Raw genomic sequence first — 16,959 nt, forward strand, 5'->3', positions numbered from 1 at the left:
CAAAGTTGTAGTTTATGGGTACTCCTAGACTACCACTGTTTCACCCTAACACGTGTGTGCATGCACACACACACGGAGACCTCTTTGGCCCATTCCCATTTCTTCTTTTCCATCTCTCTCCATAGAAAGTCTGGCCTTGCAGGATAGAGCTCTGAGCTGTGTGCTTAAGAATTAATGGGCAAGGGGAAGGGGAGGACAGTAAGAGACACGTCTGGCGAAGGTTGTCATAGGAAAATAATTCTCCATGGGTCTCAGATTTTTGCAAGTGTTGTGAGTGAGGTGCTAACTGTTTTTCTGTTGTTGTTGTTTTGTTTTTTTTGTGTGTGTTTGTTCTAGACTGTTTGAAATAACATTTAGATAGTGGGTAGCCTTGGTAGACAGAGATAGTGTTCCCTCTGGAGCAAAAGAAGGGGTGTTTAATGTCAGTAAGATAAAGATAATATCTTTCTCCAGAGCAAAGGACAGTTGTGCATTATAAAATAGTTTAGTTCCTTAAGGTTAGTGTTGCTAACCTATCATACAATCCACTGGTTTGTTATCTAGCATTCTTTGCATCACTTGTTTGAAATTGGGACTCAGGAAACTGGCATGATAACATGAACATTCTGGCTATTACTATTGCTGTGGGTAATAAAATTTTCTTTATCTCTGACCCAGAAATCTGATGTTTTCTGCAGCACCCATGAAACTGTAGAGGCTAACTTTTTAGCTTGAAAATAAGGGAAAATCTCACGTGCTTTACAGTTGTTGACAGTTGAATAAAGTTCTTTCAGTTGAGGAGATGAATTTCTGAAAGTATATGGCATAGTTGTGGTCTGAAAAGACAAAAAGAAAGAGAAATGAGAAATATTGAAGCCTGTATTTACTTGGTAGTCTTCAAGAAATACATATAAAGGGTTTTAGTTATTTTGAGGCTATGTTTGGAGACATGAAATATATGTGTATATCTATATGTATATGTTTTCTTTCAACTACATCATTCTAGGAAGGGTTTGTTTTATAGCTTTATAAGCATTACATAGATATCTTCATTGGTATTTTACTGAGAGGCTGGAAGAAATTAAGGCCTTGTTAGTTGGCTACCTTATTAAACTAAAAATTTCCTGGTTGTGTTTAACATTCAATCATTGTTTAGGGGCTCAGATTTTTTCTTCTTCTACTTTATCATTATCAGCACTGTACTTCCTCAAAAAAAGAAAAAAAAAAAGTACTAAGTCTTTCTCTCTCCAAAACTTACACACACCTACATGCATAGAGATCACCTCTTTCCCAAATCCATCAAAGGAAAAATAGTCACTTAAACATTATTTATTGAAAGACCATTGGTATACAAATTAAATCAGTCATTTGGAGATATGCAACAGGTTATTGCCTCTTAGGGGTTTACAACTTCAAATAGTTGCAATAGATTATTAACATTAAAAGACTATACATACATATATTAAAATAGAGAGTTGAGAATCAGGACCACAGGATTATGCATCCAAACTAAGAAAGCATAAGATACCCCAGGCTAGAGAATGTCATTGCCTAAGAATTTATCAAGAACCATGCCTGACACATTTAATGACTGATTTTTGTGTTTTCATAATTTAAGAGGTTGAAAAAGATAATGTTTTACAAAAAATGAACAAAAGCAGGTTTTTCAAAACCATTTGTGTGTACAGTTGAGTGAATTTTTAAGGACTTTTTACCTAAAATATGTTTCCTTTGCCTGGAACAACTTCTTCCACCTTGTCAACTGCTTTCTAACTCTTCTCTCCCTTTCAGGATCCTGGAATCAATGTCACTACCCCCAGGATAGCTTAGCCTTCTTTGAGGGCTTCCAGAGTCCACTCTGCCTGCTCCCATCATAGCATTTTTCACAAGATATGACAGTTGTTACTTTTTTTGCTTATTTTTCCTATCTGACTGCAGGAAATGTGACTGTAGGAAAGGCAGAGATTGTTTCTTGTACACTAGTTATGCAATATGTGTTTTTAAATTAATTACCCTGTAATTATTAAAAAAAATTATAAATTCTATGTGCTACTATGGATTGAATCCTTCCTTGAACAGTAAAAGGGCATTAGTGGAAAAACTGGTGATGCCCGAATAAAATCCGTAGTTTAGTTAATAGTAATGTGCTAATGTTATTTTCTTAATTTTGACAAATACAACAATTATATAAGATGTTAACATTAGGGAAACCTGCCTGAGAAGTATATGGGAATTCTGTACTAAAATTATTCCAAAATAAAAGGTTTATTTAAAAATTACCAATGGGAAATTATTTATTATTATTAATATTATTACTACATTTTCAGATGACATCTACAAAATTCCATCATCTGAACGGTCCTGGGCCTCACTTGCTTTAGGTATAATGAAATATCTCACTGGCTTCCTACCACATTTCTTTTACTAAATACCACTCTTCCTGCACTAAATCTATCTGGCTGTGTCTAGAAATACTCAGGGGTGATGTCCAAGTGGTCAGACACAATCTTGCTTTATGTTGTTCCATTCTGGCAGCTTCATAAGCTGCTGCCCTCAGACTTTTGGAAGGAGTCCCCTTGCCTCTACCACAGCCACTGATGAAGCTTCTGTGAGAAGATCAGTTGTCTGAGAGCTCACGGATCATTGCTGTTAGAATCTGAACAGAATTAAGAGAATGCTCTTCTCACTCCCTCACCCTGTTCTTTGTCACTCTGTCATCAAAATGGTCTTATCAGCTTTGCTCTTTGCCCTTTCTTCTCCATAGCATGTCTGATCTAGTCCTGTAGTCTAACTAGTAAACTGAGCCCATTCTGCTCACCTGATTCAATTTGGGATAATCTTGACCTAGCTTCAGTCAAAAGATAATAGACTTTACCCCTTTGACACGTCTAGAAATGGGCATGGGATCTGCTTTATACACTCAGCTGGGCCACTCTGCTATGGGTTAACTTATGGATCCAAGGTTAATAAGGAAGTCATAGGGGATGCTAAATTTAGGCTTGGCTTTGACCTCACCTTCAGACTTGACTCAGGTTACTTGGTCATCCTGAGTGAGAAAACTAATGACCAGTGGCAACCATGTAATACAGCGTCTATCTGCTTGTCTGTATTGTCAGAGGTGAAAAGAACTCCTGGTCCATTTTAGGAACTCTATTCAGAAAGAAATTCTGTCCAGAAGATGTTGTTTACAGTCACTCTACACGTTTTAAGGAGTTCCTGAAAACCAGTGTCTTCTATCCCTGAAAATAAAGATCAATAGATATAATTTTGGATTTATACTTGGAAAGCTTGAAATAGCTCTGAGGTGAGCATTGGTCATTTTCTACTTTCATGCATTTAACTGCTCTTGTCATGAGCCTGTCAGAGTTTCTGGAAAGCTGAGAGCCTTTTCAAGTTCCTTGCCTTATGGACTCATATGTGTTTGCAGAAGAGGATGGTGCCTGGTAGAATTTTGGTTAATTTCCAGAGTATTGGTAAATTTAATATCTCAGTGGATGCATCTAATGGACATAAGAAATAATTTTTCTTCTTAAACAAACCTCTTTATACATGTCTCAGCATTTTGAAACTTAATATTTCCCCTGGATTCATCTTATGATTCTTCATTCTTGGGTAATAATAACATTGATTTCTCTTATCAAAAGAATTTCCATTTGGAATAATGCCAGGGAATTTAATGAATATAATTGTTTCTTAAAGCCTTTTCAAATTGCCCTCCTTTCCCTAAATTTCACCTCATGTTCCAAGAAATTAAAAGGTGGTTTATTCCATTTTCATATCATATTTTTAAGTGTAAAATGTCTCATGGCAAATATAAATGAGATACAAGGCCTGAAAAATTTAGAGTAAACACAAGGAGAAGGATTCCTTGGCTTACCAAGGAAGGAATGAGAACATTTAAATTAGAGCATGAATAAGAAATGAAAAAACTATATTATATCTGCTGTGAAATGACTATTGTTTGTCAGCACCTAGCATATTGTTTGTACTCAATAAATATTAAGTAATAGCATTTTACTAAAATGATAATTTAATGAATCAATACCTTTGTGGAACAAAAAAAAAAAAAAAAAAGAAGAAAAATTGCCTCCAGCTGTTCGGTGCAATCTTGAATAAAAGGTCTAGGCTCATTTATAGAGTTAGGTATTTAAGACTACAAAGGGAAGTAAGGAAAAAATAAATAGATTTTCCTCCAAATTAAATGTGAAAAGGTAATAGAAACTAAACTAAATTAGACCTCTATGTGTGTTAAGAAAAATCTATTTATTATTCTTTCATAATTATTCTCTCACCCTGAAATTTTACCAACACCCACAGCTTTGTTGTTAATTTAATTTTACATCATTCATTAACCTTATTCATTAAAAATTCCCCTAAAATTTTGAGTTGTTTAGCCAAAGGCACTTTAGTTGTATTTCCCAAATCTGACTGCATATCAGAATCATCTTTGTTTTGTTTTTAATACAGATTTCCAGGGCTCTCACCAAATTTCTAAACTAGAATCTCTGAAATTGGGACACAGGAATCTGTATTTTTTTTCCCACAAAGTACACAGGGATTTCAGATTTACCACTGTCAGCTGAAAACCATTATTCTTTGTTATTGAAAAAAATATATAGTCTTTAATGAATGGAGTCCCATAGTTGCTAACAATTTAAGGTTCAACAAGAAAAAAACTAACTTAATATATCTCTAAAGTAATTCAGCTTTTCATTTCAAAGAGGCTAGACACCTTTCTACTCACCCATCCTTAGAACCTGGAATAAGCCTTTGCTTTCCTCTTCACATGCAGGCAGCCCCTTGTTCCTATTGATTCTATTGCCCTAATGTCTCCCAAATTAATCCTTTCCTCTCTGTTTTCCTCTACTACTGCCCTAACTCAGGTAATCATTACGGTCCTGCTTTAAATCCTTAGTTGATTTCCCAATGCAGATGGAAAATCTATACTCCTTAGCTGGTAAAAGAATCCCTTAGTAGTTTGGGCCCAGTGCTTCTCATTCTCTATATCTTCTAGCATTCATGCCACCCAATGTGCTACACTGAGCATCTTGTTTTCTTGTTTTTTTTTTTTTTTTTTTTTTGGTCTGCTTGTCTAGCCTCTACATGGAGACATTCCTGCATAAGAGACATTCTTGAGGATTGTGGGGAAAGATGTAATTTTGGAATTAAGATAGATTATCAAGGAAGAGGAGGATTTTTATCCCAGGCAAAGGAGATAGAGTAAAGCAAGTCTATGTAAAGGGACTGCACCCTTCATCACTTCCATATCACCACTCATCCTGTGTTGATTGTGGTCCAGGACAACAGTATTTTCTATTATGAATTCTACCTAATAACACTGAGTATGTAATCTCAGAGGTGATTCCAACAGTAAAACAGGTTAAATCTGGCGAGTTTATTTCCAGAAATCTGCTAGGTGCATCTATGACCTTGTGATTGGATACTGAAACTTCTAGATGAAAATTTAGGTTATATTTCTGAGAAGTGCAGTAGTCTCCTCAGACATAGCATGGAACTCTTAGTTGATGTCCTAATTCTGACCCCTGATATCTCTTGATATTACTGAGTAAGTATAGTTCTATTTCTTCTTTGTGCCAGAAATCAAATCTCCACATAGCATAATTTAAAATAATATATGGCACAAGTACTCACCATACAATAACTTCTGCACAGAAATCCATAGAGCAAGTGAACTTATAAAAAGAAAAAAAGAAAGAAAAATATGGTGTCATCTTAAAACCATTCATTTTAGATAAGAGATCCAGAAATATAGCCAATCTGTGACTGGTAATGTGTTTTCTTATTATTTTTCAAATATTTTCTTTTGCTTAAGGCAGTTATTTTTCCCTCAGCCCTTCCCTCTGAGTCTGTAGTCAATGGGGCTGCTTCCTCTCTCTTCTGGCAATTTCGTTTCTGATTACCAACTCTGATGCTCTGAGATACTAGCACTGATATCGCTCATTTAATTATGGTACTTCTCTCATTTTAGGCCCTAGGAGGCCTCGTCCTTTCTCTGGCCACATACCTTTATTAAAACAATGTCAAACAAAGGAATAAATACTTAACTACCTCTCACCTACGTCTCCAGCTTAATTTTTCTGTCTTTCATTGTATCCTCCATCCACCTCGGTTGACCAGTCCTCTCTGTTTGCCCAGCAGTGTGGGGTTTCCCAGGGCAGTCCCTAGCAAACCAGGAATATTGGTGACCCTACTTCCAATCTTCTTTCTCTCTCAGTGAGATTGCTGATACTTGGTCAATGCTTGAAAAATGATGTGGCTTTTCCTCATCTAGCTTACTTCTTCCTTCCCACTCTTCTTTCAAAACTCAGCTCAGGCAGAACTTTCAGTATTTGTCTCTGAGCTCCCCAATCACTTGATGTAAAAATGTCCTTTCCTTACACTCTCAAGGCATGCATTGTAAACATTTACCTTCTACTTCTCAACAGTGAGGTCCATATTGTATCCCCCAAATTTAATGCAGGAATTCAAGAAATATAGTTTGTATGAAGAAAGGAGAGCATTTGTGTCCTTGGAGGAAAGTAGTACAATTGGCCTCCACACTTTCCAGCATTCAGTTGATATTAGCTACTATGTAATGAATACACAATGTGTCCCAGCCACTTTTCAACATGACCTTGTTCATTATCCCTACATCTTTTAAAGGTATCATTATCCGAGAGGCAAGTAGAGCTGCTTATCCAAGGTCAGACTGTTCATAAACACTAGTACACAGAAAAAAGACTTGCCTTTTACTACAAACCTTTGTGGATTAATAAGTTTAAGAATCAAAATTGTCCAGCTTTCAAAAAGCCTATACAGTATATATGCTTTATACTATGGGACACCTTAGTATAATCTTGATACACATTGTAGTTAAACACTAATAGATGAATAGTCACAGTGAATAGCATACATAAAGGCTATAAGTATCCATTTAGATTAGGTTTTATCACCAAATGTATTTTGGAAAAGGGAAATTTTTCTTTTTCATATTTTAGGGAAGATTTTAGTTAAAAAAGCATGAATCTGTGGTATATCTAGAATTTGCAGTCATGACTGTCTGGTGTCAGAACCCAAGACTTCTATGGTATAGTTCCTGTCAGATTACTCTGCCTACTGTGATGTTCAATAGAGCTTTCACTTCCCAGCAGCTTGGCTCTCTTAGTGTGTTTCCTGAAATGGGACCTACTTTCTTTGACATTATAATATATTGCAAATGGATTGTAGTAAAAAATATTTTTAAATGGTCAGTACATCTTTCCTATAAATACTAAATGAAATTGAATGTAGTATTCCTGATATTGCCTAGATGTACCCAAGAGTTTTGGGAATTTCAATATCTTCATCAATAATTATTTAAATTGACAACAGCTATATATCCAGTACTGTGCCAAGTGATAGAACTTGTATTCTATCTCTCATGGTTTCTTTGTTTTGTTTTGTGATTTCATATTATTACTACATATTGCATCTCTTAACATTAATTTCATCTCAAGAACTTTTTGAGGGTTTCAATGCATCCTTTGGGAAAACTTGGAGCTCCCTGGAGTCACAGTGAGTAGGCTTCATAAACCCAAGAGTTGGTCATACCACAGTTTAGTACATGTGGATGGTTTGTCCGTTGAAAGCCCTAAATGCATATTTTGTTTAAATTGTTCTCATATTCTGCTTTCCTTCAACAGCTGCAGAAATTGTCATTTTATCAATCATATTTATTAAGATTTCCTACCCTTAAAATAGTCTCCAGTTGGTCTCAAATTGCTTTACTTTCAATCCTGACTTTTTGGACCATTTCAGGGAAAAGTTAATTCATTTTGATTAAGTAGTCATTAAAATAAAATGAGAAAACAATCCTTGATAGAACTAAGCAGGATCACCTTTTGAAGGCTGGTTATGTCCCTTGTTTATTCATCTTTGACCTTACTGGTCAAAGTCCTTATTGAGCCTCCTCTTTTGTTTTTGGTAGAAATTATATTGTGGACAGAGGATGTAGGAGTTGGAGTTTAAATATTGTCTACCAATTCTAATATTGTGTAATAGATGTTTATGTGGCCTTTAGTTTGTTTATTTACATATTAAACATGTTGGCTAAAAGTAAGATATATTAGATTTTAGCTACATGATATTTTTCATCTCTTTCAGCTACAACAACGTAAAAATGGCTCTTGACTTTGCTATTTATTCTGGTTATATTTTTCTCTGTTGTTATAATTCTATATATAAGAGATATAAACTCACTTTTCACATTTAGATGAAATATAAAAAATTCAGTCAGCCATCCAATTGGTTTAAAATGTCCAGATGTTTGGCCTCTTGAAAACAAGCAGCCTAATTAAATTTCTCTTTTTTCACTTAGGTGTTTGTCATTGTTTTGACAAAGTGTAGTAGAAAGAATGTTGTTTGTAAGGTCAGGAGATTTAAAAATCCTCCGTTACCTCATTTGTAAACTGCAAACGGCATGATTATAGGTCCAGGAAATGGTATCTGGAGGATGCAAGAGGATTATGGAAAGTGAATTCGGTTAATGGAAATAAGAGCCAGTCATATTCCAGGTATGTTCTTAAAGAGGTCCTTTAACTCTGCCTCAACTGTTGCATCTATAAAATAATAATAATAATAATTAGAGATAAATAAAAAAAGATAATAATGTCTTACTAATAATAAAGAGATAATAAAAAGAGATAATAATGTCTAACTTAAAGATTCTTGGGACAGTTTACAGTGGCAATGTATGTAAAAGTACTCAATATGAGATTGTAGTAAATTCCCTGTAGAGGCTTGTTGAACACGAACCTGAGTCTCAGTTTCATCAGCTATAAAATGGGGATAATAATTACTCTCTGGAGCTGCCACCTGCCTCTGCTTAGCACATGTCTGTTTTCTTTCTTTCCTTATTTCCATCACAGAGTTTATATGAAGATGAAATAGTAAAAATATTTAATAAAGTTATAAAAATCTATCTAAATGGAACATGTTAAGATGTAGCTTATGTATTTTACTGTTTAAAGTCTTATTTTTCTATTTCTGTTCTTTGCTCACACTCTCTCTTTGTTTTACAAATTTGAAACAGTTTTATGAGTAGGCAGTAGGCTGTTAGGTTGCATCATTTGAAGGATGCTAAATATGACTTTTTAAGCAAACAGATTTCCCATGACATTTACCCAGGTCTCAAATAGCAAATTTACGAACTCTTTATTTAGTTATTATACAGCTTCCAATTATTTTTCAGATCTAAATCATATTAGAGTGGTAATGGTTTAGAGTTTTATGGGTGAATACCTGAAAGTGTATTAGTTTAGAGTCACTTGAGCATATTGATTTGGGTACTATCTAAGAGACAAAGGAAAGGGCACTTAATGGGCAAGTGGGAGGTCTCCAAGGATAAACTTAACTATCTTGAACTATGGAAGAATAAATAATTTTCTTAGAGTATCCTTTCATTGATTCTTCACTTGAAAACTTGCTTGGTCATCATTTAGTAGCTTTTTAGGGGAAATTTACTTTTTAATCAATTTCCAGATAGTGGTTTTGCCAGGAAAGAATTATAGTCAGGATTTCCTATCTGTGCTAAAAGCTATCCAAATTTACGTTTAAAAAAATCAGCCCAATGTACGTTTTTCTACCCCACTCTATTTAGATGAATGACATTTGTTGAACCTAGAAGTGCCATCCACTTAATAACAAATGAGTTTATCTGGGGATGATATAGCTCTAACTCTGTCCTAATGCATGGGTCCTAGATGGAGGCCATGAGATTTTTATTTGTTATACGATTAAGTAAATAAATTAAATGCAACTTTAATGACTATTCTGTGATTTGTGATCCTAATGTTTTTCAAAATTGCCAGAGAATTTTTGGATTGCTAGCCTGGAATCTGTGTCAAGCGACATGTATTATATTGTATTGTGCACCAGCTTAAGAAATAGAAGACTCAATTTCTGATATTTGTACTAACCCTTTCCTTTGTTTCCCCCTTACACAATCATTTTATCTTCCTAAGTCTCAGTTTGCACTACAATTTAACTAAATTACTTTGCAGGAATTTACTACGCAAAAATATTTTGAAAAAACATAAATCACTACACAAAACATTATATTATTACATTTATTAGTGTTTATATGGTTTATTTCTTTAATTATTTATTTATTTTTATTTATGGCTGTGTTGGGTCTTTGTTTCTGTGCGAGGGCTTTCTCTAGTTGTGGCAAGCGGGGTCCACTCTTCATCGCGGTGCGCGGGCCTCTCACTATCGCGGCCTCTCTTGTTGCGGAGCACAGGCTCCAGACACGCAGGCTCAGTAGTTGTGGCTCACGGGCTTAGTCGCTCCGCGGCATGTGGGATCTTCCCAGACCAGGGCTCGAACCCATGTCCCCTACATTGGCAGGCAGATTCTCAACCACTGCGCCACCAGGGAAGCCCCTATTTATATGTTTATAATCAGTTTGTAAATGTTTTATCTTGCTTTAGCTTTCTATTTGAAATGCTTGGTTTAGCAACATGGATGGACATAGAGATTATCATACTAAGTGAAGTAAGCCAGACACAGAAAGACAAACATCATATGATATTGCTTATATATAGAATCTAAAAAAAATGACACAGATGAACTTATTTACAAAACAGAAACAGACCCACAGACATAGAAAACAAACTTATGGTTACCAAAGGGGAAGTGAGGGGAGGAATAAATACGGAATTTGGAGTTAAAATATACACACTATTATATATAAAATAGATAACTAACAAGGACCTACCATTTAGCACAAGGAACTATACTCAATATCTTGTAATAACCTGTAATGGCAGAGAATGTAAAAAAAGAATATATGTATACATACATATATATGTATATATATATAACTGAATCACTTTGCTGACCACCTGAAACTAACACATTGTAAATCAATTATATTTCAATAAAAAATTAAGAAAAAATAAAATAATAAAAGTAAAAAGACTTTTAAAAAGCTTGGTTTATTGAAACTGCTCATTTACCCACCAGCTTGTTCCCCCCTCTCTCCACCTCCAAAATCATTGGTTGAAGCGCCTCTTAACATAATTCTCAGAGACTCCTATGTAACTCACCCTCATTCTGATCCTAATGCAGAGGATCTGTGAAGGTTCTTATTTCAAGCTGTGTTAACTTGAGAATAATGGATGGGAAGTTTGTTCAGGCCTAGTTTTTCTGTGTACAGTACCTAGTAATTATATCAAGCATTGCATAACCCTGAGACTAATGAGTGCACCTGCCTGGGACTGACACCTTCCACCGTTATCCAGGAAAGACTGTGACTGGGATTGGCCCGTCTTTATAGATGGGATTATAGGCCTGAAGAGTAGCATTTGAGCTGCTGGAAAGTCTAAGCTGATTCTCATGGACTCAGATGTCATCATGTCATCACCTGCACCTGTGTACCCACTGCTGCAGCTCCTGGGATCCTGCAGCTCATCCCTTCCCCTGCTTCACATAAGGTTGCTGATCTGATCACAATCTTTCTTCTGCATTGAACAGATAACCAAATCTTGTTGAATTTACACAAATGGTGTCTGTGTCAGGTCTTTTTAACAATCCGAGGCTAATACTGGCATTTGTCAATTTGATGGTTGAGATTTTATTCCGTTAAAACAATGAACTAAACACTAAGATACAAATATTTTTATTTTGAATGAAAATACGTTATACTTTTCTTCTGAATTTTTATTCAGGGCCCCTTGCAATGTACAACTAACTCACCTGGAAGAAAGATTGGGACTTTTGTAGACTATAGATCCCACTAAAAGAAGCCCTTTATTTATATATTTTTTAAATTAACTAAAGTTTAGCTTTTTCAATAATTTTATTTTTGCATAAAAAGTAAATTCCTATCTGTCTCCTTGAAAATTTTGCCAAACACAAATTATTTCCTGTAAACACAGGTTGTCTTTCCATCTTAAACTGATAATACAACCAGGATAATGGGCTTGTCCTGATACCACCATTCTCTAATTAATTAATTAATTATTGATGACTCGGCATCTTAGCACATTTGTCATATTTGTGAGATCCCTTATACTATCCTTATACTATCAGGCAGAATCCATCTTCTTTTATGAAATTCAAAAATGTCAGATAGTCGCTTTCCCAGGGTCCCTTGCAACTAAAATAGGAAACAGTGATCTGCTCTCCATCAGTTAGATGCTTCCACTCCAGATTTTGAATGGGTCACCTGTGCCACAAAGAAGCAAGCAATGAAGAACTGAGTGAGTGCCAACAACGATATGTAATATCCAGTCAGTAGCAGCATTATTTCTAGTGGTAGCTCCTGTGACTAGTGCTTACAGAATTGGCAGGAAAACCATGGCCTCTGCCCATTGGCTCTGGTAGAGTTTTCTTCCTAGGACCACTTTTGTTTGGATTTAGTGAACTGTTCTTAACTGAGTATTTGCCAAGACTTTTTATAGCTTGAATAAGCTACCTAGCACTAAAAAAAAAAAAATAGTGTTAAAATACCTACACTTGAATTTTTCCTTGAAAATTAAGATTCTCAGTCTTAAAGATGTATGATTTCCTGCAGTGTCCTCCTAAAATCTACTGTCTCTATAAAGGTTTTGATACATCTTATTGATTTTGGTGAAAATCCTTCTCAATTGTCCTTACTACCTTAAGTTCTCACTACCACCCTCAGCTTGGCTGCTACTTCATTTGAGGGAGGAAATATTTGTAAATATTTCTATATTTTAACTGTTCTTTTCTTTATGGTGGTAGACCATGTAAGCTATCAAAATCTCATTTATAGCTCTTGTGCACACAGCTACATTTCCGAGACTTCTTTGCAGTTATGTGTAAGAATTTACTAAGTTCTACCTAATTAAATATATGTAAGTATTCAAAGACATGTGAATGGAAATGCTGAAAAACTCTCAAATGGACTCCCTCATGCTGTTTGTCTTTTCTGTTGACCTTCCAGGGTGACCTTGGAAGCCTTGTATTAAAGGTGGTAGAATGGCCATCAGCCTGGTGACCTAAGTAACCACTGACCAAGAAGGACTCAAAAGTTCTCTTCAACTTGGCTAAACTTTAGACAGGCTTCTTCCATATTCCAGGCTCCCTTTTCTTAGAGCAATTGCTTTAGAGAACTTATAATTGTAAATTATTTCTCTGTCCCTTTGATATGTAAATCTCTTTAAAAACTTCTTGACAGTTTCACAGCCCAGGAATGTCTTTCTCAAGGACCTAGGGGCCATCTTTCTGAACTTCAGTCATAGAGGAAGATAAAGCTACTATCTCCCAGTTTCTGTGGCAGGATGGGAGGCTAACTTGACCAGATGCCTTCCTCTAAGTTGTAAAACTAGCTCCTGTGATGAACATAAGAAAAAGTTTACTTTTCCTTTGGGTAAAGACAACTAACAAACACAGATGGCCTGTGATCTCTCCTTCACCCAATTCCTAAAGCATGCTTTGTTTCAACTGAGTTGAGTTCAGAATGCATTCTGGTCTCTTTCCCCTACTGCAAGAAAGGTGTCTGATTGCCCTCAATAAACACCAACTAAGTGAGAAAGAAAGAAACTTCTGATACATTAAGACACTGAAAGTTTGGAGTCTACTGACAGTTAGAAGCTAACAAAACCTAACTATTGTAATGATATTAATAACTTGAAATAAGGTAAAGTTGTAATAAAAAATGTAAAAATATTAGCATGCATTGCTTTAGCTTAGTGGTCAATTGTATGCAGTGGGTGGTAAACAAACATATATAGCAGGGTGGAAATCTGGTGACCCATATCATGCTGTGGCAAAATATTTGCTAAAATTATGCCTGTGACAATTTGGAAGATGGTAACTATTCTTCAAGACTGTAGCTCTATGAAAGGAGGTTGGAAAAAACCCGAGGAGACTGTTGTTCATTGACAGCTTAACTTTTGGCAGGGTATTACGATCATAAGTTGATTGTCACATGGAGATTCAAGAGAATGTGACATTCTTGAGACTAAGAGCCTCAAATCATTGGAAAAGCCATTGACTAATAGACCTCAAATGTCAAGAAATAAAAGTGAAAAAATGCTAGACAAAGGCCGCTGAAGAACTCTCAGATTATAAAAAGAGAGACCCAGCCCTGTAACAAGCATAAGAATAGGTAATAATAAGAGAATTCCTTTCACACCCACACAGACAACCTCAAGGTAGCCCTGATTGAATGAACAGAAAGAATGAGAGAGAAACAACAAGGACCATGGATTAGAATCAATCTGAATTTAATCAAGGAATCTTTCCCATTTCCAGAGAAGGGGTTCATCACAGAACCTACGCAGTAGCAATTGCTAAGTTTTTTTTTGATTGTCTTTTTATTTCCTTTTTAAAATTTCAATTAATTAATTTATAAGATGTTTCAGGTTTACAGCATTATAATTCAACTTCTATATGCACTACAGAGTGATTACCATCACAAGACTAGTTACCATCAATCACCATACATTTGAGTGCCTTCCCCCATTTCATCCATGCCTCCCCCCAACCCTCTACCCCTCTGGTAACCACTAATCTGGTCTCTGTGTATACAAGTTTGTTTTTGTTTTATTTTGTTTGTTGTTGTTTTTTTAGATCTCACATCCACATATGTGTGAAATCATATGGTATTTATCTTTCTCTAACTGACTTATTTCACTTAGAATAATACCCCCAAGTTTCATCAGTGTTGTAGCAAATGGAAAGATTTCATTCATTTTTATGGCTGAGTAGTATTCTGTTGGAAATATATAACACTTCTTTATCTATTCATTTACTGTTAGACATTTAAGTTGTTTCCATATTGTAAGTAATGCTGAAATGAACATAGAGGTGTGTATATTTTTTCTAATTAGTGTTTTTGAGTTCTTCATAGATATCCAGAAGTGGAATAGCTGAGTCATATGGTAGTTCTCTTCTTAATTTTTCAAGGAATCTCTCTACTGTTTTCCATAATGGCTGCAACAGATTTTTGGTTCCACCAACATTGCACAAGGATTACCTTTCTTCCACATCCTCTCCAACATTTGTTATTCCTTGTCTTTTGATAATAGCCATTCTAACAGATGTGTTAGAAATCTCACAGAGATTTTGATTTGTATTTCTTTGATAATTAGTAACATTGAATATCTTTTCATGTGCCTGTTGGCCATCTGTATGTCATTTTTGGAAAAATGTTCAAATCTTCTGTCCACTTTTTAATCAGGTTGTTTTGGCTCTTTGTCATTGAGTTATATCTGTTTTTTGTTTTTGTTTTTGTTTTTTGTATATTTTAGATACAAATCCCTTGTTGTATATGCTGTTTGCAAATATTTTCTCTCATTTAGTATGCTACCTTTTCATTTTGATGATTGTTTTCTTCACTGTACAGAAACTTTTCAGTTTGATGTAGTTCCATTTGTTTACTTTTGCTCTCGTATCCTTGTCTTCGGAGTCAGATCTGCAAAAGCATTGCTAAAACCTATCAGTATCAATGAGGTCACCACAGATGTTTTCTTCTAGGAATTTTATGTGTTCACATCTTACATTCAAGTCTTTAATCCATTTTGAGTTAATTTTTATGTATCATGTTAGATAGTGGTCAAGTCTCATTCCTTTACATGTGGCTGTCCAGTTTTCCAAAGACCATTTTTTTTTTAAGAGATTGTCCTTTCTCCATTGTATGCTCTTCGCTCCTTTGTCACAGATTAATTGTCCACATATGTGTGGGTTTATTTCTGGGCTCTCAATTCCGTTCCATTGATCTGTGTGTCTGTTTCTTTGTGCCAATACCAAACTCTTTTGATCACTATAACTTTGTAGTATATTTGAAATCAGAGACTGAAATGCCTTCAGCTTTGTTCTTTTTTCTCAAGATTGTTTTGACTATTCAGGGTCATTTGTGGCTCCATACTAATTTTAGCAATAATTGTCCTAGTTCTGTGAAATATGCCATTGGCATTTTGATAAGTATTTCATTGAATGTGTAGATTACTTTGGGTAGTATGGGCATTTTAACAATACTAATTCTTCCAATCCATAAGCATTTTGGGGTATCTTCTCCAATTTCTTTCATCAACATCTTACAGTTTTCTGTGTACATGTTTTTCATCTCTTTGGTTAAATATGTTTCTAGTTATTTTACACTTTTTTATGCAATTGTAAATGGCATTGTTTCCTTAATTTCTCTTTCTGATAGTTTATTAGTGCATAGAAATGTCACAGATTTCTGTATATTGATTTTGTGACTTGTGACTTTACTGAATTCATTTATTAATTCTAAGAGTGTTTTGGTGGAGTCTTTATAGTTTTCCATATATGGTAACCTGTCATCTGCAAATAGTGACAGTTTTATTTCTTTTTCTTGCCTAATAGCTGTGGCTAAATTTCCAAAACTATGTTGAATAAAAGTGGTGAGAATGAGCATCCCTGTCTTGTTCCTGATCATAGAGGAAAAGCTTTCAGTTTTTCAACATTGAGTATGATGTTACCTGTGGGTTTGTCATATACGGCCTTTATTATGTTGAGGTATGTTCCCTCTATACCCAGTTTTTTGAGAATTTGTATCATAAATGGATGTTAACTTTTGTTGAGTGATTTTTCTGTATCTATTAAGATAACCATATGATCTTTATCCTTCATTTTGTAAATATGATGTATCATGTTGATTGATTTCCAAATGTTGAACCATCCTTGCATCCCTGGAATAAATCTCACTTGGTGGTGGTGTGTGACCCTCTTAATGTATTATTGCATTCAGTTTGCTTATATTTTGTTGAGAAATTTTGCATCTATGTTCATCAAGGATATTGGCCTGTAATTATCTTTTTTATTGTGTTATCCTTATCTGGTTTTGTATCAGGGTAATGCTGGCTGTAAAATGTAATTGGAATATTTCCCTCCTCTTCAGTTGTTTGGAAGAGTTGAGAATAGTAGGTGTTAAATATTCTTTGAATGTTTTGTAGAATTGGCCAGTAAAGCTATCTGGCCCTGAGCTTTTTAGTTGTTGGTATTGGG

Source organism: Balaenoptera ricei, chromosome 18 (assembly GCF_028023285.1).
Source record: "Balaenoptera ricei isolate mBalRic1 chromosome 18, mBalRic1.hap2, whole genome shotgun sequence".
In the NCBI taxonomy this organism is placed as follows: domain Eukaryota; kingdom Metazoa; phylum Chordata; class Mammalia; order Artiodactyla; family Balaenopteridae; genus Balaenoptera; species Balaenoptera ricei.